Raw genomic sequence first — 21,879 nt, 5'->3', positions numbered from 1 at the left:
GAACTGATGGAGTCTGAATACAGATTGAAGCATACTATTTTTTTTTCATGGTTTTTTCCCTTTGTTCTGTTTCTTCTTTCACAACATGACTGATGTGGAAATACATTTTACATGATTGCACATGTATAACCTTTACCAAATTGCTTGCTATTCTGGGGAGGGGGAGAGGGAGGGAGAAAAATTTGGAACTCAAAAATCTTTCCAAAGAAATTGTCTTTACGTGTAACTGGAAAAAATAAAAAACTATTACATTTTTAAAAAAAGAAAAAAGAATCAAACTCAATGGATATCAGAGGATGATGGTAAATTCCTGCTTTATAAAGATGATTTGGCTCTCATTTCCCTATTCCCTTTGCATCCCACCCTATGTCCAGGGGTGGAGGTGAGCTGTCATGCCCCCTTTACAAGACAATGCCATTCTGATGACTGTCCTCCTAATGACAGCCTGTGGTGAAGTGGATGGATCTTAGTTTTACTTACTGACACTGACACAGGAGCATAAATCCAATTCATCAGGGACTTCAGCTGACCATAGGCTCAGGATGAGTCCTAGATGTGACTTGGCTGCTAAAATAGCCCAGGCACTTTTAGGCTACACTGATTCTTTTTTTTTTTTTTTGTGCGTCTGATGTGGAAGGCACTATGGTAGGAATACGAAGTGAAAAACTAAATAGCCCTGCCTTCAAGATGCTTATCCTCTCCTGGACGCTGATACACAACATGGACAATGTGAATAAAGATGAATCAACACAAAATAAATTCCAATCCAGTCTCAGACACTTCCTAGCCACGCCACCCTGGCCAAGTCACTTCACCTCTTTTTGCCTTAGTTTCCTCACCTGTAAAATTGGGACAATAATAGCACTGATCTCCCAGGAATGTTGTGAGGATCGAATGAGATCATTGTAAAGCTCTTAGCACAGCACCTGGCATACAGGAAACACTATATAAATGTTAGTTATTTATATGAATTCATTTCATTGGGAGGATAATAACAGTTGTTGAGGGGGTCAGAGATTGGGAAGGGCCCTTTCTAGTCAGTGACACTTGGGTTGAAGAACTTCTAGAGGAGCTAGGAATTGTAAGAGGTGGAGGTGAGGAGGCTGTGCCTTCCATGCATAGGGCACAGTGTGTGCAAAGGCCAGAGACAGAATATCACACACAGAAAGTAGGACAATTTGACTGAAAACATAAAATACATGTGGGAGAGTAATGCTCATAACATAGTTCATAGATCACAGACTTGGAAGACACTTAGATCAGAGATCTAAAATTAAAAGGGATCTATTTTTTTTTTTTACATTTTTTACATTTTTACAGATTATGAAACCAAGGTCTAGGGAGCTCAAATAGCTTGTTCAAAGTCACACAGGGAGTATCAAAGACAGGTTTGAACCTATGGCTTCTGACTCTGCAGTCAGCAGCCTTTCCATGGTAAAATACAAAATCATCTAGAAATAAAATTTGGAGCCTGATGGTGAATGGCTTTTAAATGCCAAAAGGAAGAGTTTCTATTTTATCCTAGATGCAATAGGGAGCCACCAAAGCTTCTTGAGCAGGGGAGTGACATGCACAGATGTAGAAATATAATATCCTAAGGAAGGGAAGCAGAAATATATGCAGAGCCAGCTCAAAGCAGTTTCTGAGAACCAATTTTTAAATTTTCAGCTTGAGCATTTACAACCCAGAAATTGGCAAAATTGGGGCTTGATTTTGTTGTTGATTGTGTAGACTTAAGTAACAAAGTGTTTGCTATTTTGTTGGGAGGAGGTAGGGGGAGACCTGGTTATTAAACATTTGCCAGCACATTGCTAAAGTCAGGTAATAAATAACCTGGGCCACTGGCAGGGCTATATCTCAACTAGTCGGACAACATCTGAAGAATTGTGTTTAGTTTTAGAAGCCATATTCTGGGAATCTTTGACAGTCTCAGGGATGTCCAGAAGTGGATGACCAGGGTCTGGTCAAAACCAAGCCTTAACTCAGGTTCCATCTTGTAAGGACTTTTTGGTAGCTTCCCCATCCTACTAAACAAAGAAGCCCTGGGGAAGCTGGAATCCTTTAAGCTACCCAGCAGAAGTAAGGTCTTCAGTACCAAAGGGAAGCCCCTTATCCTCAGTGGGGAGTTTGCCTATCTTTCATCATGAATCACAACCATTTCCTAGCCTTGATTTACATACCAGGCTCCCCCTGACTCTCCTCCTGATGCCTGATCTTGCTTGATGAAGATAAAAACCTTACATAAACCCATTTCCAGTTTGGGTGCCCAAGTCCACCCAAGGTCCTCAGTGGACCTATTCCACCATCCCTGCCTGCCTTTCTGACTGTATTTCCCCTCAGTAGAGCTGGCTTGCTTTACTTTCTCAGTATTGGCTTTGTTTTCTTGTGCTTAAGCTGCATTGATAACGCCTGCTATGGGGAAACTTTTCCTTATTTGTTTAGTTCTCAGTGGGTTTTGCCTCCTCAAAATACCCTCTGTAAATGGAAAGTAATCTCCTTGAGGGCAAGGGTTTTCATTTTTGTTTTTGTGTCCTTAGCACCTTGCACAGTGTCTCTAACATAAGTGCTTAATGAATGCTTATGAAATTTGAATTAAACATTTGAGAAGAATTGAAGATGTTTAGTCTGGAAAAGACAAGGTTTAGGGCGACATATGGTAGTTGTCTTTAACCATCTGAGAGACTGTTATGTAGGATAAGGAGGAGAATTTTCTGAGTGGCCCCTGTTGACAGGGAAATTATAGAAAAGCAGATTTCAGTTCAGTATAAGAAAGAGCTTCCTAATAATTGGAACTGTTCTAAAATGCAACAGATTGCTCTGCAAATGAGTGAGTTCTTGGTCACTGGAAGTATTCAAACAAAGGTTAGATGATCATCCAATGGGGATCTTGTAGAAGGAATTCTTGTTTAGCTATTGGTGGGACTGGATGATTGCTGTTCAATTCCTGTTTGAACCCTAAGAGTCTACAATCTATGTTCCATGTTAAGTAAGCTTTTCAAGTTGTGGTTCCAGAAAAATTGGGTGGAGATACCTCAAAAGTAACAACCTAAGAAAAGAAAAGAAATAAAATTAAGGGATTTTGTAAAGTTGTTTTGTTCTAAGTCTGAGTTCTTAGTAAATCTTGAAATAAAATAACAAATGTTAGGCAAGAACATATGTAAATACTCAGAAGATGCCGAAATCATAAGCAATATCAGTATTGTGCTAACAGAGAACAAATGGTACCAGATAAACACAAAAACTTCTATCAACAGTTTTACCAAGTAAGTAACCGTTGGGAAAGCAGCAGCTGTTGTTACCTTAGCAAAGCATTTCAAAATGTCTGGTTAAGTAAAGAAAGGAAACTCATTCTGATGGACCCAGGTTAAACACAATCACAGACAGTTGAAGGCAGTGTGAAATCAACTGAAAAACAGAGGAACAGGTGGGTAATGTGCTTGATCTGGAATCTAGAAACCTGGTTTCTACCCCGGCTCTGATGCCAATTAGCTGTGTGACCTTGAAGAACTCTTTTCCTGTCTCTGAGCCCTACTTACCTACCTCATTGTTAAATTGAAAGGGAATTGACTAGCCCTCTTAGAGCTCATTTACACAGGGATATGATGGAGCCAGCTCTAACCTGCTTATGAAAACTCATTGAAATTTCAGTGTGATCATTTATACCTTAGAAATCAGCAATCAGAAATCAGGGCTTAGTTTATCATTTTGTTGATTTTCTAGACTTAAGAAAATGTTAATAATGCAAATTAAACTCAAAACTGTGTGGATATTTCCCTGCTCTCACCCCCAGCCCCAGCACACTCTTGTAGTGATTTATAAACATTGCCTGAGCTTAGCAGGACTAGAGGAGAAGGCTCAGTTAAGGAAGTCATCACCAGACTGGATGCTCGATGAGTGGAAACTAACAACAGCTGACATTTGTATAACACTTTCAGTTCATTTGAGTCTCATAGCATGCCATCCCTTACATCCCTAATATTCTATGATTCTATGACTAATAATTCCTCATGAAATAACTCATTTGATCCTTCCATCAGCCATCCAAGCAACCACTCACTTACTACAGAGAGTTCATTCACCTGCAACCAGGTAGATACTTCTTAAATGAATGATTCTGTGATCTCATTATCATGGGCTCTCATAGATAGATCATAGCGCTTCCATGCCTTTTTACCCTGTGCAATTCTTGTCCATGTCTTTCCACAAATCCACTATAGGGGAACTACTCAAAAGAGCATAGGAGTGAGCTCTTGGTCACTGGAAGTATTCAAACAAAGATTAGATGATCATCTGTTGGGGATCTTGTAGAAGGAATTCCTGTTTGGCTGTTGGTAAGGGGGATTTTGTACACACACACACACACACACACACACACACACACACACACACACACCAATTTCTTGAATACCTTACCTTTCCTGCTAGCTATCAAGTTGTCCAGCTGTTATCCTATCCTACAACGTGACCAGCCCATCCCTTTCCCCTTCATATATGCCCTAGATAACATTTTTGCTCCACCTATTGCAAGCATATCATTGTTGCTGACATTCAACAATCTGCTTAATCCCATAATACACAGTTTCATTGTTCTTTTAGCCACCTGTAATTCAGAGGTACTGCTTCACATGATTTATGATGATATATCATCATTAGGAGAATATTAGTGTTATTAAATGGGATTTATGCATTACATATCACTTTTGGGATACTTATATAGTAGCGGACTAAATCTATGGACATCCAAGTGTACGTCATGATCTGGACAATACATATTCTTGGTTTTTTCTGTGTGGTAAATCGATTTTTTATTATGACCATTGATCTCACTGAAAAAATCCCTGAAGTATTCCAGGGCTTAGGTTCTAGACTTGCGATTTTTTTGATATAGAGAACTCTCAGATAAGGAAATTCCCTCCACCAATGTGGGTCAGCACCTTTGCTTCAACTTATAATTATAGAGAGTTGCCTAGAATACTGAGAGATTAAGTGGCATGCCCAGACTCACAAGACAATATGTCTCAGGGGTGAGACCTGAACCGAGGTCTTCCTGATTTCAAGGCCAGCTCTCTATCCACATGCTGATTATTTTTTTGTTTTTGTTGGGAATTAAAGGGGGAAAACAACCTAATATAAGTTATTAGGTCAATAGACTCTTCGATTTTTTTAAGGTGACAGAAATTTTAAAGGATGGAGTCAAGCCATTTTCTTGGTCTAGGCCTCAGTCCCCTGCTCTGCGTACCCTCTACCCTGCCTTTCCTACATAAAAATGTTATACAAACCAATAATGATGTTTGAGATGAGCAGGGCAAAGGTGACATAGTACAGGAAATTATGCAATTGAGTCTCAGAAGTAGGAATCTATGAAATCATTTTATCTTCTTAAAGTTTTAATTGCTCCATTTTGTTCCTGCTGAGCATTGATTTCTAACACCGATTTTCCTTCTAGGATCCCATTATTTTATCTTGAAGGTTTATCATCTATTTATTTCTTCCTTAAGATATTTCATAGGCTGCACTCCATGTGGTGACTTAATTTTACTCTTTTATAAAATAATCTCTCCCTCTACCTCCCTTCGTCTCACTGCAAGTACCTTCCTTTCTCAGACCTTGAATAACACTTTGCAGCTTTCATTTCATTCTAAGATTTCAAGCTGGAAGGGAGCTTAGAAATAGTCTAAACCAACTACGTTATTTTACAGATGAAGAAAATGAGGCTTAGGATCACAGCTAGTGTGTATCAGAGTCAAGATTTGGCCCCAGAAACTAGGTTTCCAAATTAGTGCTCTTTCCACAATACAAAATTTTTATATGGTGGGTTTTTTTTCCCCATTTTGCATCATGGTTATTTGTGTCTATATTATATACAAACACAAACAGATATTTGATTGCAAACCCTTTGAAGTCAGGGACCACTTCTTATGGACCATTTTGTCTCCATAAGCACCCGAGGAAGTAAATTACATAAAGTACTGAAGTACTGAATAAATATTGATTGAATTGAATTAACTTGTATATTCACACATATGGGTCTATATAAGTCCTATAAGCATAGGTGTAAACCTTCGAGCAACAACAAATGTCAGAGATTATCCTCATTTTACATGTGAAAATACGAAGGCTCAGAGAGGATTCATGACTTGCCTAGAAACATAGACCACCTCACTTTTTGCCCAATATTCTTTCCTTCATACTGGTTGCCTCTCTAGCATATTTGTGCCCTCACACATGTAAAAAAATAACTGGCTATATACGTGCAATGAGTTATACACATATACATACAGATATACATATAGATACACACACACACACACACACACACATATACACACATATGCGTCTATATGGATGGGTAAATAGACGTACATATAAATATACCCATACCTAGAGGTTAGGTCTCTAACGACCCAGGTTGGGAACATGGTTGACTAGAAGGTTGACTGCATATATAAATGTAGCTGTAGATATAGATATATACTCATCTGTATATATATAAGTGTATATGCATATGTATGTGCATGTATCTGTTGAGTAATATACATACACACATGTATACATATATATGCATGCATAAATGGACTGCATACCCATATGTATATGATAGGTATCTCTACATGCACACACATACACATATACATGTATGCAAGCATGTATGTGTGCACGTATCTATGCAGCTATCCTTTCAGGCACCCAGGTTCCCACCTTCTATGTCATCCTACATCCCTCTTTCATGCTCATCCTACATTCAGTTGCTAAATCTTGTAATGTATTTCTCAATATCTGTCATTTAAAAGCATACATATACACACATAAATGTATATACATAGGCACATGAACATATGTGTTGTAGGCAGCCAAGTGGCCCAATGGATAGTGTGTTGGGCCAGGAGTCAGGAAGACCTGAGTTCAAATCTAGCCTGAAACACTTATTAACTGTATGACCCTAAGATATGGCAAACCACTCCTGTAAATAGAATGGCATTAAGACCCAACTCTGACATGTACAAGCTGTTTGACTGGGAAAATCAGTTGACTGGGTTGGAGCTAGAATCGAATGAAATAATGTGTATGAAATTCTTTTAAAATTTTAATAGACTATATAACTATAAGGAATTATTATCACCACCACCATCATCATCATTTTTAAAATTATTCGTTCCAAACTGTCCAAGATTCTTGGTAAAACTATTGGAGCCTGCAATGTTATTTTATGATAATACCTGGGTGGGAAGCATGTCATTCCCTCTGGGATGATGGTGGGGGAGGGGAAGGAGGAGGAGGGGAGATAAAAGAAGACCTGGATCAAGGAGAGGGAAAATTGGGCTACACACCTGAATCATTTGGAGTGAAATGATCTTTGTGTTTTGAAGGTCAATAACCCTCCCTCCCCACTTTCTTAGGAATGGCTTTGTTAACCTTACCTTTCCAAATAACTATAATTGGCCTTTAAAGAGAGGCCACATAGTTTGGTAATAAAGAACCCTGCATTTGGAAGTCAGAAGGCCTAATTTTGAATCCCATTTATCTCATTTATTTCTTATGTGACCTTGCACAAATCACTTAACCTTTCAAAGACTCAGTTTCCTCATCAATAAGTGGATAGAGCCAGACTAGAATAATCTCAAGTCCTCCTTAGCCCTAAATTATAAAGTAAACTATAATATTTGAATTTCTAACCATTTTTTTAAACCTAAAAGTTGGCTAAGGGACATGTTCCTGTTCTCTTCTGAATATAGGTGAGACCCCTTCTAAATAAATGAGAAAAAAACCCATAAAGCCCAGCGTTGTGATTCTTCTTCATCACTCCCTTCTCCCCACTTTTTTAAAATCCTAAAATGTCTATAGAGCACCAGTTGTGTTGATTGTATTGACCTTACCTCTAGAGATGTAGTCTAGTGCATTTGAAACTCACTGGACTTGAAATCAGGAGACTTAGTGGTATCATCTGACTCCAATGGGCTTGAGTCTTGGTTCCTCCACTTACTAGCCAACTATCTGTACTGGACAGGTTGCTTAATCTTTCTGAGCCTCAGTGTCATTTTATATAAAAGAGGAATGATGGTATTCAAATGACCTATTTCGTAAGGTTCACAGAATCACGTTATTTCAAAGATGGTTGTGGTGGTGGGGCTCTCAGAAGTTGTCTGATTATGTAGGGTGTCTCAAAAAATTTTACTTCAGTTTGAAGAATTAATAGCTTAACATGATAGTAAGAATTTAGGGACACCCCGTTTAAGGTTCCCCTTCAGAAACTAGAGATCCTACAATGGCAAGATTAGGAGGGAGACCATTCTAGGCACGAGTAACATATAGTGCTAAGGCACAGGAGATAAAAGTTGGCAGGTGTGTGTGAGGAACAGCAACTAGTCTGGCATGGCTGGACCATGGAGTTCATGAAGGAAAGTCATATACTGAAAGACTGGAAAGATAGGAAAAGGGCAGGTTGTAGGGAGCTCTAAATGCCAAATAAAGGAGTTTTTTTGTTTTGTTTTGTTTTGTTTTTACAACTAGAGGTAATAAGGAGACACTGGAGTTTATTGAATAGCAAGGTGGCATAATTAGACTGATGCTTTAGGAAAATGATTTTGGCAGATGTGCAAAGGATGGACTGATGGAGGGAGAGATTTAAGGCAGGAAGACCAAGTAGATGGTTATTGCAAAGACTAGGCAAAGGATAATGAAGGCTTGAACCAGGTTGGAAGTTGTGTGAGTGGAGAGAAGGGGATTCCCCAAGAAATACTGTAGAGGGAGAAAGTAGAATATATGGCAATTTGTTGGTTATATAGGGTGAGATAGAGCTTGACACAGAAGTTGGGAACCTAAGCAACTGAAAGGATAGTGGTATTCTAAATAGTAATGGGGAAATTTAGAAGAGGGATGGGTTTTGTAGGGGAAATGATGAGAGCTGTTTCAGACATGTTAAGTTTGAGGTCTGTATTGAATGGGAATTGAATAGAAATGCCCAATAGTTGGTGATGTGGATCTAGAGCTTAGGAGAGGAACTAGGGTTATATATATGGGAATTATTTACATAGAAATAATAAATGAACCCATGGGAGTTGAGGAACTCACCAAGTGAGGTTACCCACAGAGGAAAGAGAATAGAGTCCAGGACAGAGACTTGACCCACTGTTAGTGGGTGTAACATGGTTAGAGACCTACTTCAAATCTCTGATCTTTGAGATATTGAGATGGAAGGGGTTAATCCTTCAGGCTGCCTCAGTAGGAATGTGAGAGACTAGTAAACACAAAATAGCCTTAGTCTCCTATTATACTGAAAATTGGCTTAAATCTATGAAAGCGGCATACCTACTTTATGGTAATCACTAATACAGAAGGCTCTTGCATTAATTTCCCATTTAAAAGAGTGATTTCTGAATTTCTCATGCAGACGCTGGGGTGAATCTTCCTGTGTAGGAAAGGTATAAATATATTATACACAAACCATCATGATTCAAGAACGGTCTTTCTTTGTTCTATAGGAAATAGTGAAACGTAACAGACAACCCAGGATGTATGCTGAATAACCATATAAGGCTGTCACTGAGCAATTCACACTAGGCTTGTAGAGAATGGAGTTCAGGAGACTTTAATAGGATTTTACAACATACATGTACACACATACATGTGCAATACATGTGTATGCATATGGGTATACATGAGTATATACACAAATGCATATATATACACATAGATATATACATACACATATGTACAGGTGTTGGTGAGAAGAGAGTGCATTACAGGTATGGGGGAACCTGTGCAAAGGCATAGAGATGAAAGATGGATTGGAGACCTTATGAAGGCCATTCTGGCCTTAACATACCATGACATGAATGAAAGAGAATAATAGATAAAAACCTAGAAATGTAGGCTGAAAAATGATTGTGAAAGCCTTGAGATACACATATATACATGTGTATATATGTATATACATGTATGTATAAATGCATGTATATATGTATGCATGTATATGTATAGGTATGTATATAGAACTGTATATACATGTGTATGTATGTATATATGTATGTGCATGTGTATACATGCATGTGTATATGTATATAAATGTATGTGTATGTGTATGCATGTATATAGATGTATATGTATATATGTATAAATGCATGTATATTCATGTATGTGTGTATATGTATATGTATGTATATACATGCATATATAAATGTGTGTATGTGTATGTATGTATATATAGATGCATATGTATGTATAAATGTATGTGTGTATATATGATATATTGATTTAACATATATATTTGAAAGCAGCTGCTTTGAGTGGATAATAACATGTATAACATATATACAACATATATAACATATATATACCACATATATAATAACATATATATGTTATTATTATCCACTCAAAGCAGCTGCATTCAAATAATGAATTTTCTAGCCCAAAGCACTCTGAAAAAACACTTCTTTGGGAAATTCATAAGTTGATGCCTCCTCCAAAGTGATCTTTTTGTTGCATCTAGATTATGGGTGGTTTGTTTTTATTTGGGGTTTATTATCAGCAAACAAGATGCCAGGGACGTAACGTCAGCCAAATCTGGAAGAAATTGGCAAAAGTAGCAAAAGCCCCAACGATCCTTTGGGAAATGGAGACAAATCCATAAGGGCAATTGCCATATTGATCTGCTGCCGTGGAAGTTCATACTTTTCATGGGCCAGCAGCTACCTCATGTCAGGGTCAGCCATGAGTTTCTGCTAATGTTAGTCAATACATCTATGTCTGTGAATATGGATTGCTAGGCATTGGCAAGGCATTAACCTAAGGTTCCTGGACTGGTTTTCAGGATTCTGCTGATTTACCTATATGGCATATTTGATGGGTGGCAATGTTGATGGATGCAATAACTACTCCTGTCTTTCGATGTTTTCCTGGCAGGAAGGGACACCGTAGAATCAGCTGATAGCAAGAGGTAATAGGCTCTCTAGCCAGCCCAGTCTCCTGTCAGCAAGCAGAACTTAGGGGAAAAATTAGAGAAAATGAATCTGGTTTGAAATTATTAATACAACCATTCCCCAGGCTCTCTCCATGAAGCATGGTGGCTTTGGACTACATTGAAAAACAGAGACTAAATGAATTTTAATTAGACAGAAGAATTGAAAACACTCCAGAATTGCTTACCTAGCAGGATAGGGTACAGTGCTAGGTTAGTGAGCAACCAAAGCCAGTCATGCTAACCCTCTTCTACCTTTCCAACCATCTAAAGACTTCTCTTAAGGGAGGGCAGATTAGGAGTATTCAGAATGCATGCCATTTTGGGGTGGGGGGAGGGACGAGATGGGGAGAAAATTTGGAACTCAAAATCTTGTGGAAGTGAAAGTTGAAAACTAAAAATAAAAAAATAAATTTTTTTAAAAAAAGAAAAAATAGACTTCTCTTGGGGCAGCCAGGCGGTACAGTAGAAGGGGTGCCAGGTCTAGAGTCAGGAAGAACTGAGTTCAAACCTGACCTCAGACGCTTACTAGCTGTGTGGCCCTGGGCAAGTCATTTAATCTTTGCTTCAATTTCATCATCTGTAAAATGGGAATAATAATAATAATAATAATAATAGTAATAATAATGGCAGCCACCAGCTAGAGTTGTTGTGAGGATCAAGTGAGCCAATAGTCTTAAAGTGCTTAGCACGGTGCCTGACATTTGGTAGGTACTATACAAATGTTAGCTATTTATTTCTCTCTGGCTACTCCTTTGTTCCTCCCTCCTGGGAGTGGCATTCCTCTCACGCTGAATTTGGGGGGAAAAACTGATAGATGAATGCCTGCCTCAATCTGAGCCTAGCTAGTCACAGCAGCCCTGCTATTACTTCAATTTCCTAGAGTGTGTGTGTGTGTGTGTGTGTGTGTGTGTGTGTGTGTGTGTGTGTTGGACCAGAAGCGGGAGTTAACATCTTTTCTGTATCATGAGCCTGTCAGTCTAGCCCTTCTTAAAATAAGGTTTTTAAATGCATAAAATAAAATACATAGGATTACAAAGGAAACTAATTATAGTTACCAATTCTTTTTCAAAGTTCACTGCCCTGGGTTAAGAACCCCTAACTTAGAGGAATAACAGTAAAAGTATTCTCTCTGCCCTAGGAAGTTACAAATTGAATGAATAACTTTTCCGTATCTCTGAGTCCCCAGTCAGACTTCATGCTTTGCCAAAATAGGGGAGTCTTAAATATATGTCTCTTTTATCTTAGGGATACCCTGATTGCCTCCTCTCATTGCTCTATGGAGCAATGACATACCATTGTGTGGTCATGTAGCAATGTATTTAGTTAACAATTTTATCACATTTTTCCAGATCCAAGAGACAAAATAAACATTTAAATGCAAAATGGCAAGCAGGCTTTTAAGAAAAGGGTCTTTTGTGTATCCCAGAGGAACATATCAGGCTCCTGTCTTCATCAGAAAGAAAGAGAGAAGGAGGAGGAGTAGGAGAAGGAGAAGAAGGGGAAGGAAAGAAGGAGGAGGAAGGAAGGAAGAAGGAAAAAGGAAGAAAAAGAACAGAAAGGAGTAAATGCCTTGGGTCAGCCATCTCTGGTTAGGGAGGGGGGTGGGGTTTGGTTCATCTTGACCCAAGGTGAGACCCAACATGCCCTGTATTTACTCTACCTTGGGCTTGAAGTCTAGTGCAGATGTCCTCATGGATGCAGATGCTTTTCAATGTCCATGGTGGTTGAATGCCCTCTATGGCTTCTCTCCAGTTTCCATACAGCTTTTCTACTCCCACAATTCCTTAGGATTAGAGGGGCAGGGTTATGAGCAACATTGGTCCCCTTTGCCAGTCCAAACATAAGGGCAAAACTCCCTATGAGTCAAAAAGGAGGAAGAGGCTTAGTGATCTCTGTCCAACAAGCAACCCTTCTTCTCCAGGCCTTAGAATTCTTTGGTGGATACCCAAAGTAGACATGTCCAAGATAGTTTTGAATTTCCATGCTATACCTGGAGGAATAGTAGTACAATAGTAGTACAATAATAGTACAATAGCACAGCATCTCCCAGTCCTTCCATAAAGAAAAGAAGTCCCTCCAACTCTATGATTTTCCTTTTTGTATCTCTCTTTCTCTGTCCCTTTCCTCATATTGAGCTAGGAGGCAAAAAGTATACAGTTATCTTTTCAACATTGTGACTTTCCCCATCGTGGTTTTGAGATATCTCAAGTTGGCATAAGAAACTAAATGGGAATTTTGGGGGAGTTTTGCAGAGGCTGCAGACGACATGTGAAGGCCGGCAGATGACATAGAACCTATGAGCAAATACTTAATTCAGATTTTACAATAAGGTATTGTAAACAACCCACAAAAGAAAAAGAAATAAATCAGACTTCTTCTCTGGTACGAAAGGAGGGCCAAAAAATTTTACCCACATTTTCCAGATCGTGGGGGTGCTGTGTTCCACCCCTGAAATAATTGTAAAAGAAAATTCAGGTCGGTTTAGAATGGAAGTGGCTTTTTCTTAATACCTACCCTTGACTTCTGTTCTGCATTTGACTTTGCTGACCACTCCTTTCTTTTTTTTGAAACTCATTTGGCTTCTCTAACATCATCCTCTGCTGGCTTCTCTACTCTTATACCATTTTTCTATTTCCTTTGATGGCTACTCATTTCTCTGGATAGTTACTCTGGGTATTCCTCAAATTAATTTGGAAGTACTCTTTTCTCTCTACCTTCTTTTCCTTGGAAAGCTTATCTATTGTCTTTGTTTCGACTATCATCTGAATACTGATAATCACTCCTCCAATCTATTATCTCAAATCCCTGACCATAAGAGTTCCTTCCTTCCTTCCTTCCTTCCTTCCTTCCTTCCTTCCTTCCTTCCTTCCTTCCTTCCTTCCTTCCTTCCTTCCTTCCTTTCCTTCCTTCTTTCCTTCCCTCTTTCCTTCCCGTCTCCTCTCTCCCTTCCTTTCCCTCCTCTCCCTTCTTCTCTCTGCTTCTCCATCTGTCTCTACCCCTTTCCTCCCTCTCTCCCCTACCTCATCTTATTGATGATCTTTTTCTATTACTGATACTTTTCTAGTGATTCTCCTTCATGGCCTAGCCAATGTCCCCTATGTCCCCCTATTTATATATATATATATATTGGTTATAATTATGTGTTCCTTTCATATTTGGAAAAGGAGAAGTTCAATTTCCCCTTTGGTAGTTTGAAAGTGGCCACCATTATGGAAACCTGTTATCTTTTTAGTTATCTTGAAAGAATGGCTCAGACCCATGAGAGCCTTTGAGTCTGGGGAAGAGTATGGGTCTTCTTTGGAGACTTCTCCAATGTATCTGCTGAAGTGAGGATATGAGACCAAACCCTGGTAAAACTGTCTTGGCAAATGGGCTAAATCAGGTTGAGGATAACCAACAGGCCACAAATCCATCGATGAGTTAGGGGGATGTCTACCTCAAGCATGTGACAACTTCCCTCAATGCAATGGACTGATGAAAACAATTTGTTTTAATGGCCATGAAGGTAGCTGAAGCAGGTGTTGTGGAGCACAAAGCTTAGTCAGACATCAAAGATGCCAAGGTCATCCATTGCATCCCAGGGCCATCATTAGTCATCTTAACTTTTGTCTCGCTACTGGACTTCATTGGAAGAGAGAGTGAGGACAATGATGACTTTGTGCAACTTTGCCTCACTTAAAACCAATTCACTCACAAGTCAAGACATCACCCTCACGATCACTGGTCCTCTTTGAAAATGCAGTATGAACAACAATTATTGTCCTTAGTATTTGAAAATTATTTTGTCAAGGAATATACATGGGTGCTATAGTCTCCAGTGGTGAAGGGACAATCTTTCCTGGAGAACTGTGCATAATGATTATAGTATCCTAGCATAAGCTCCCTTTTATGCCTGGAGGGAACAGTAGACTCATCTTTGATGTTTTCTTAACAGTGTAGCTCTGGCTTAATATTTATTACAGGAAAGTGCAAATACATCTGAAACCTTAGAAAAGAAGCTGGAGAATTGAGTGGTACTTTTTTTTTAAACCAGCAATTAGAAGAATGCATCAGGGGTAAGATAATACAGTTCAGAAAAAAAAGATGATAATTATGAGAATACGTGTAATGAGATTACAACTGGTTCTTTCCAAAACTGGCAAGACAACACCTTTCTGAGTTAGGCAGGACACTTAAAGAAAAGAACACAGCTGTAAGCAGTAAATAAATTATTGATTAGAAGAGATTGTGTATTGCATTGCTTCATTTCCATAATGCCTATAGTCTCAAATCTTTAAATCTATTTTCAAAAGGTTTCTGCTAGTTACTGATTTTCTGAGGCAAGGGAAATCGCTGTCATTCCTATACCCACAGCTGAATGAGAAGAGCGTGATTTCTGGAAAGCCTGAGAATTTTTCAGAAAAAGACTAAGGGGCATGATTAGACTGATAAAGCACAGAAGAACAGGGGAAAAGGTGTATTTAGCACCTCCTGGGCCCACTTACCCAAGTCTAACTGCACCAGAAGGGTAGGTTTCCAGAGAGCAAAGTTAACTGCTCCCCTCAGAGTTCTATAGGTAATTCAGACATTTAGGGCTTCCAATACTGTCATTCACAAGTCCCTATTTGGTGTGCTCCCCCTTTCCCCCAATAGCAATCAATCAGTAGAATTTTATTTGCTTCTAGAAAAAGGGATTTATTGACAAAGTATATCAAGAACATTAATTACAAAATATTCCCCACAAACTGGGAGCATACTCTCCCATCGTACACCTAAGGTCCTTGGAGAAAGTAGGTTCAAATTCAATGTGCAATAGGAGTACGGCATATGTATAGAGAATATGTATGGCAAAACTGTACCTCCCAACTCCTGGCCTTGGAAGTACAGTTATTCCTTCCACATTGGGGGAGGGGGGTATGGGGAGAGGTAGAGATGTGGCCCTCTGAAATCTGGAAAATCCATGTAAAAATTTTTGGCCCTCCCTCCATACCGGAGAAGTCTGATTATTTTTTTCTTTTTTCTTTCATGGAGTGTTTACAGTACCTTTTGTAAAATTTGGGTTAAGTTTTTGGTCATAGGGTATATAACACAATACCATACATATATTTCATGCATTTCTGACTTTTTAAACATTTTTCTGTGTCATCTGTTGGCCTTTGCGTGTTGTCTGTGACTTCTGCAAAACTCCTCCAAAATTCCTGTTTAATTACTTATGCCGACCCTCAATATATCTAAACAGTGATGGCGAAAATCCTGATGTGGAAGGGATAACTGTGCTTTTCTCCCTTTGTGAAGTTTTCTTGTTCCTCTTAGGTGTAGCTCTCTCCTGAGCTCAATGGGTCCATGCCTTTCTAGAATCCATCACAAGAGGTCACTAATCCTGAAGTTGCCACCATCCTCAGGAGATGGACTTTCCATTGCCATTTGTAGGGGTTTCCTCTCTTGTCAGCACTCCCACTCCAGTAGACTCTGCTATTATTGACTTGAATTGCCAGATGGACTTCTCTGACAGCTCTGATTGAGCTCCTGAATTCACTCATTGCCTGGACACTCCCATCTCAGAATACTTATCTGTCTAAGATCAGGAAAGAATCAACACAAGGAAACCAAGGCTGGCTGGAGGAAATCTCCCACTTCCCCCTCCCCTCTCATCCCTTGTTAGCTCAGAGCAAGCTTCCTAATTCAAAGTATCCTTGGAAGAGAGAGAGAGAGAGGTCAACTTCGTGAAACTTTTGTATGCACACCAGTTCCTGCTCAGTCTTTCCTGAGTCATAGGTACTTTTGGCCATTCAAACAACCAGAAGGCTCTTTATCACTCCACAGCACCAGCCTCTCAGTCATTCGTGTTTGGAAACTGGCTTCTCAAAACGTTACATGTTGGCTTGGAACCAGGAAAGGAACATCTGCATATGATTTGTGTAGCCCACCGGGACCAGGATATACTCTGAGTACTGGACTCTCATTGTCCAGGACCCAATTACAGAAGGTTGGGGGAGTAAAGAAGGAACAATTTTTGGAGTTGTTTCAGTCTGTTCCAGAAATTTTGTGCATAAAAGACTGAAATAGTCCAGAAAGGGGTAACACAATAGAACTTTATCAAAATACATTTTACTTCACACAATGGAAGCCCCAAGGCATAAAATGAGATACCTGAGGAGCATCGGCCCTCCAGTCAGGAGGACCTGAGTTCAAATTCGGCCTCAGACACATAACACTTACTAGCTGAGTGACTCTAGGCAAGTCACTTAAGCCCATTGCCTAGCCCCCCCCCCAAAAAAAATGAGATACTTGAGCAAACGGTTAGGGGGAGCTAGTATGAGGGAAGAAGAGGACCATAGAGAAAAGGATATCTCAAGGTCTCAGTCACTATGGACTATCAGCCTTAGCAAGAAGAGATAAGAATCAGTGATGATGCTTTGGAGATCCTGCCCTCAATCTTGGCACGTTCAGGGTTTTGCCAAGCTGTCAGTTACTCTATCTAATCAGTATATGTGTTTTCTTGGATCCTTCATCTTTTTCACATCAGGACATCTCTATGAGACAGAGAAAGCTGTGGGTTTTATAGGAAGGGCAGTGTGTGTCACTAGTTTCCCTTCTCTTCTGTCACAGTCAGGGAAACACAGGGGATTGGCTGCTAATCAGGTGGGACAAGCAAGCATAAGGTATGAGCATTTCTAGGAAGGGAGGAGAGAGGCATGTCCAAAGCTGAGACAGCCTATGTGAAATGAACTTTATGGGTCTCTGAGAGCCACATCCCTTCCCAAACTAGGGAGGGTGATTTTTTGGAGGCAAATCACAGGAGTCATATCAACTCATCCTGTATTGACAGTAAGGAATTTCTCCTCCCTTTAAACTGTCCTAGAGATCACTGGAAAATTGGAACTAGACTAAACAGTAGTAAATGGTCAACAATGTGCTAGAACCAATAGAAATATTAATGTAGACAAATTACTGGTGTTAGACGGCATTCATCTGAGATTTGTGAAGGACCTCAGGGCTGAAACTATGTAACTGCTGGCCAAAATGTATGACCAGTCATCATAAGTGGTCCTTCTGCTAGATAACTGGTACTCTTGCCAACATGATCTCCATTTTTAAAATTGATATTTATCATCTTTACCTTGCATTCATTTCTCAACATCTCCATCCTCCTCTCTCCCTCTCCAAGAGAATCCTCTCTTATACCCAAAAGAAAAAACAGAGGGAAAAATGTTCAGCAAAACTAACCAACAACACAGACATATGCACACACACACATAAGTACACATACACGAGTGTACAGGGTGTTTCAGAAGGACTAGCACCTTTGGAGTCAGGGCTTGCTGAGCCCTTTTCAGGGCTGCTCATCCATCTTTGGTGTCCATCTGGTACTCAACTCTCGCCTGTGGCTCCAAGAAGCTGTAGCATGCCCAGTGGCCATACCCTGGTTAAACTGTCTTGGAAGATGGGCTAAACCAGGTTGAGGGTAACTAACAAAGCTCGAACCCATCAGTGTGTTAGGAGGATGTCCACCTCAAGCATGTGGAGACTTCCCCTGGCAGAATGGACAGATGAGAACACTTTGTTCCAATGGCTATAATAGCAGCTGAAGCAGGCACTGTGGAGGGCTTAGAGCTTGGTCAGATGTTGAAGATGCCAAGGGCATCCACTGCATCCCAGATCCTTGCTAGTCATCTTGACTTTTGTCTTGCCACTGGACTTCGATGACTCTAGAACAGAACGTGAGGCTGATGACTTTGTGCAACTCTGTCTCACTTACATCCAGTTTACACACGAGTCAAATGTGATCATGATGTCGCTGGTCCTCTTTGATAACGAAGGACATGGGGTGGCTAGGTGGTGCAGTGGATAGAGCACTGGTCCTGGAGTCAGAGGGACTGAGTTCAAATCTGGCCTCAGACACATAGCATTCACTAGCTGTGTGACTCTGGGCAAGACACTTAACTCCAATCGCCTCACCAAAAGAAAAGAAAAGAAAACAAAAAAAATGACTAAAAAAAAGAAAATGAAGGACAAACAACAGCAACAATATATACATGTATATGTACAGATACATGCATGTATATTTATACCACTAACACTGCATACAGTGTTCCATACTAAGAGTCTCCCATATCTGCAAAAAAGAAGTGGGAGTTGTCTTCTCATCTCTCTTCTCTGTGGCTGTGTTTGGTGATTATAATTTCACAACATTCAATTCTTCATTATTTCCTTGTTGTCCTTTCCATTTGTACTGTTTCAGACATTTTGTGCATTATTTTTTTTGTTTCCCTTTCCATCAGTTTACATGTCTTCCCATGCTTCTCTATATTCACTGCATTCATCATTTCTTATAGCATTTCCCCCATTCTTGAGAAGGGTTCAAACTAGAGCAAGCCATGGGTGAATGATTTCCATTTCCATATCAATCAATCAAGAATTCATTAAGTACTTGCTCTGTGCTAGATACTGATAACACAAAACCAAAAATGAAGCTCTCTTTGTCCTAAAGAAGTTTACATCATTATTGGAAGAGATTGCCTGGATCTGACTTTTCATAATCCTATTTGAGGTTTTCTTGGCAAAGACACTAGAGCAGTTTGCTATTTCCTTCTCCAGCTCATTTCTTTTTACAGATGGGGAAACTGTGGCAAATAGGGTTAAATGACTTGCCAAAGGTCACACAGCTAGTAAATATCTAAACCAGATTTGAACTCACAAAGATAAGTCTTCCTGACTCCAGACCCAGTACTCTATTTCCTGCATCACCTAGCTATCCCCGAGAGACTACTTCTACACATACATGTACACACTCCCATCCACATTTATGTGTATATACAAAATAAATTGAAAGTTACATATTTTTGGATGGCTATAAGGAAAGAATTAATTTGGGAAATAGCTTCTGAGTGGAGCTTTGAAAGAAACCTCGGAATCCCAAGAGGTGGAGATAAGGAAGGAATGTTTTCCAGGCATGGGGGCAGCCTACACGAAGGCACAAAGTTGACTGTTCCTATCCTTTGCCATCTTCACCAACTTGTATGATGTAAGATTTTGTTCTAAAGCTAATTTCTGCCAACCAACTTCAAGTTTTCCTAGTAGTTTTTATTTTTAAAAAAGTTATTCTGAATTGTGATGTTGAGACACCCCTCACAACAAGCCTCCTAGGCTTGACCAGGGTGCTGAGGGTTTGGGATCTGGGACCCTCATGTGGCTGTGGGAGGTTGAGATCTCCGGCTAACGGCCTATACGATGGTCCAGAAACAGTCTCCACTGTGCAGCAGCCACTGCTGCCACGGCTCTGAGCAGCAGGAGCCTGGGCAGTACGAGCAGTGGCAGCAGCTGCCAGGAGAAGAGCCTGAAGCTGCTCATCACCAAGTTCCTGTCACTGCTACAGGAGGCCAAAGACAGGTCCTGGATCTCAAGGTGGCTACGTATACTTTGGCTGTTAGGAAGGAGGAGGAGGAAGAGGAGGAGGAAGAAGAAAAGAAGAAGAACAAGAAGAAGAAGAAGAAGAAAAAGGAGGAGGAGGAAGAGGAGGAGGAGGAAGAGGAGAAGAAGAAGAACAAGAAGAAGAAGAAAAAGGAGGAGGAGGAAGAATTTTTAACTATATTACCAATGTTTTGAAAGGAACTGATTTAATTGAAAAAAAAAAGTCAAAAATATTATCCAGTGGATGTAATACAAAGGAAGTTATTGATAAACTGAGATATCTCAAAGCAGAAATTGAGGATCTGAAGCTAAAGAAGAGAAAACTTGATCAACAGAAATTATAGCTACAGCAAAGCATCAAAAATGTTATGGATAATTCTATCAACAACAAATTTTGTTATGTAACTCATGAAGATATCTGTAATTGATTTAGTGGAGATACACTTCTTGTAATTCAAGCACCTTCTGGTACACAACTAGAGATACCTATTCCTGAAATGAGCCATAATGGACAAAAAAAATACCAGATCAATCTAAAGAGTCACTCAGAACCTATTTATGTGCACTTTATTCATAAAGAATCCAGTTTTTTCATTGTTGTTAAGGTGTGTCTGACTCTTCATGACCCCATTTGGGATTTTCTTTGCAAAGATACTGGAATGGTTTGCCATTTCCTTCTCCAGCTCATTTTACAGATGAGGAAACTAAGGCAAATAGGGTTAAGTAACTTGCCCAGGGTCATACGGCTAGGAAGTGTCTGAGGCCATATTTGAACATAGGAAGATGAGTCTTCCTGACTCTGGGGCTCGCACTCTATCCACTGCACCACCTAGCTGCCCCTCTCAGTTCTTCTAAGCCTGTGGTTTTTGTTTTTCCTGTTTCTCCACCTGACGACTTCACACAATCTTCTCTAGTCTTGCTTCCAGTGAAACCCAGAATCTGCCTGAATAACACACTCTTATCAGAGGTCAATATCATCAGCAGAAACCAGTTTCAGATACACCCTCGGGATCTATTAGTGGCGATATCATCAATGAATTAACGTCTTCAGATGTGTATCCTCTGTTGTTGTTTATCTTTCATTTTCAAAGAAGACCAGTGACATCCCAGGTAATGTCTTGACTCGCTCCTGAGTTGGATTTAAGTGAGGCGGAGTCGCACAAAGTCAAGGACAAAAGTCAAGATGGCTGGTGATGACCCCAGATGCAGTGTATGATGTTTACAGCTTTCTCCTGTTCTTGCTGATGACTACAACTTTAACCTGGATGAGAATGAGGGAGTGTTTAGTCTCTTTGATGTACAGATACTAGATTATTAGATTCTTTGAGAACTATTTGGCCTATTATCTACCTCTAACTATATGCGGTTATCCCTTCCACATCATGACTTTCCCCATTATGGTTTCAATACATATTGAGAGTCGGCATAAGAAATTAAACGGGAATTTTGGGGGAGTTTTGCAGAAGCTACAGATGACACATGAAGCCCAGAAGACAATACAGAAAATGTTTGGAAACTCAACCCAAATT

The 21,879-nt window shown here is 39.8% G+C and overlaps 1 pseudogene; it reads left to right on the top strand.

The window, feature by feature from the left end:
• The window catches only part of LOC114040861, a 36,516-nt pseudogene extending 14,848 nt beyond the window's left edge, over nt 1–21,668 (top strand).
• The last annotated feature ends 211 nt before the right edge of the window (nt 21,669–21,879 follow it).

Source organism: Vombatus ursinus, unplaced genomic scaffold (genome assembly GCF_900497805.2).
Source record: "Vombatus ursinus unplaced genomic scaffold, bare-nosed wombat genome assembly UNPS02014158.1, whole genome shotgun sequence".
In the NCBI taxonomy this organism is placed as follows: domain Eukaryota; kingdom Metazoa; phylum Chordata; class Mammalia; order Diprotodontia; family Vombatidae; genus Vombatus; species Vombatus ursinus.
Note: the sequence above shows the minus strand (reverse complement) of the source record. Positions and strands in the feature narration are given on the sequence as shown.